Source organism: Schistocerca serialis, unplaced genomic scaffold (assembly GCF_023864345.2).
Source record: "Schistocerca serialis cubense isolate TAMUIC-IGC-003099 unplaced genomic scaffold, iqSchSeri2.2 HiC_scaffold_1242, whole genome shotgun sequence".
Classification (NCBI taxonomy): domain Eukaryota; kingdom Metazoa; phylum Arthropoda; class Insecta; order Orthoptera; family Acrididae; genus Schistocerca; species Schistocerca serialis.
The window spans coordinates 157,501-160,000 of NW_026047450.1; positions in this window are offsets into that span (position 1 = coordinate 157,501).

Consider the following 2,500-nt stretch of genomic DNA (forward strand, 5'->3'; position numbering starts at 1 on the left):
TAACCTAACCCATGTTGTACCTTAACGTAACCCATGTTGTGCCTTAACGTAACCCAATTTGTGCCTTAACGTAACCCATGTTGTGCCTTAACGTAACCCAATTTGTGCCTTAACGTAACCCAATTTGTGCCTTAACGTAACCCAATTTGTGCCTTAACGTAACCCAATTTGTGCCTTAACGTAACCCAATTTGTGCCTTAACGTAACCCAATTTGTGCCTTAACGTAACCCAATTTGTGCCTTAACGTAACCCAATTTGTGCCTTAACGTAACCCATGTTGTGCCTTAACGTAACCCATGTTGTGCCTTAACGTAACCCATGTTGTGCCTTAACGTAACCCATGTTGTGCCTTAACGTAACCCATGTTGTGCCTTAACGTAACCTAATTTGTGCCTTAACGTAACCTAATTTGTGCCTTAACGTAACCTAATTTGTGCCTTAACGTAACCTAATTTGTGCCTTAACGTAACCTAATTTGTGCCTTAACGTAACCTAATTTGTGCCTTAACGTAACCCATGTTGTGCCTTAACGTAACCCATGTTGTGCCTTAACGTAACCCATGTTGTGCCTTAACGTAACCCATGTTGTGCCTTAACATAACCTAATTTGCGCTTTAACGTAACCCATGTTGTGCCTTAACCTAACCTATATTGCGCCTCAACCTAACCTATATTGCGCCTCAACATAACCTATATTGCGCCTTAACCTGACGCACGGTGTCGCTGAACCTGCTCTGTAATTGTTATGCAACTCGTTAAATTAGTGTAGTGTTGCCTAACCGCAACCCTCGCAATATAGTTCGCTATTCGCACTGCCCGGTCCCCTGTGTATCGCGTCATGTTAAACACCTTGCAGGTGTTGCTGACTTTCCACATGCTCCTGCTATACACTCTAATGTGGATAGCAGCAGGACGTACATGCCCCCCCCCCCTTCCCCCCTGCCTTCGCAAGCTGGTCGTTGAGAAGTTTGCATGTTCAATGCCCTTCGCATGCCGACGTACTCAGCCTACGTTGTGGTACGGCCTGTCACCTGTCCGCCGATGTACGCAAAACCCACAAACTGTACTGCACATTGGTCCGTATGTACTGAATGATACATCGTGGCACATGTGTGACCGTACGACGACTGCGCCTAGCAACGGCAGACCATACAGTCCAAATATTGTGCACGCAGCTACGTGTCGTCTCCCTATAAGAGCTGGATTGCAGTGTGGTACGCCATTCAGACGTGTGGGAGGAACGGACGCCCTGGATGGCGATCAGCATGAGCAGTCTGTTGATGTGGTGGAGCGTGTATTCGGACGTAGTCGTCTCTTCTCACACACCGTGATAGCATGTTGCACCGCGTTCCACATCTGCGACATCCTGCAGAGGCCGGCTGACAGTCGTTCGCGCAATGGACACCGCATACGTACGGGGGCTACCTTCCACGTGTTCTCGAGGCGTGCACATGTTGTTGCGTCTATGTGGGCAGACGTAGTGTGTTGTGACACCTGACACAGGCATGCAATACTCGTTGCAAATGGCGATGGACGTCTACGTTTGCTGGTGACGTTACGCAAATGAACAACAGGTAACCCGTTGTGGTGCGGTTGTTCTCGCTAGAGGTGAATCAGTGTTGGCGACGATCGGTCGAGCTATTAACCGGTTGTTTCAGGGATACCCACCATGCCCACGAACGTGAAAGGGGACCCACCATGCCCACGAACGTGAAAGGGGATCTGGGTGTGAGGCGATACGCGGCGGTGGCTGGGTGGGACCGTCCCCGGCCGGTGAGGGGGGGCCGCCCGGCGTGCTGGCAGCGCGGTGCGTGGGCGCACGCGCTACAGCCGGCTGGTGGGGGCGGCCAGTGGCAGGCGCGCCGGCCGACGGACGCGGCAGGCGGCGCAGCTGCGCGCCGGCGCCCCCTGCTCGCGGCGCCTTGCGGCCAAAGTAGGTCCTCGCGGGCCCGGTGCGAAGCGCGGTGGCCATCTGCAGTGTGCTGGTCCGATTGAGGACTGTGTGCGCTGAGGATGCGCCGCCGCTCGGCGCTCGGCGCCGCGACGCCGTCTGCTGCTCGGTCGCCCCAGCGGTTCTCGCAGGTGGTTTGTATCGCAGCTGTGCGGACGTGTTGGCGCGTGCGCTGTGCTGGGAGAGTTCGCTTCGGCACCCAAGTGGGGCTTTTGTCCTTCTGTGGCGCTGGCGTTGGAGCTGCCGGTCACCGTAGGTGGCGCGTGTTGTCTCCCGCCGGCAATGCCACGACAGCACGCTCCCGGGCCTCTGTCGGCAGCGGCAAGCTCAGTTGGGAGCACGGGTGGTCGCACCTAAAGCGTCTACTCGCCTAACTCCGGGCGATTGCGCCTCTCTCGAACCCGACCAAGTACTTAGGACGGCGCTGCGCGCCGCCGGGACCTGAGAGGGTTTCGAGGTGTGTTGTGCAGGGGAGCTCAGCCTCCTCCTGTTTGCAGAATAATTGAGCGGACGCTTGCGTGTTCGCGCGGGCCCCCGGGTCACACTCC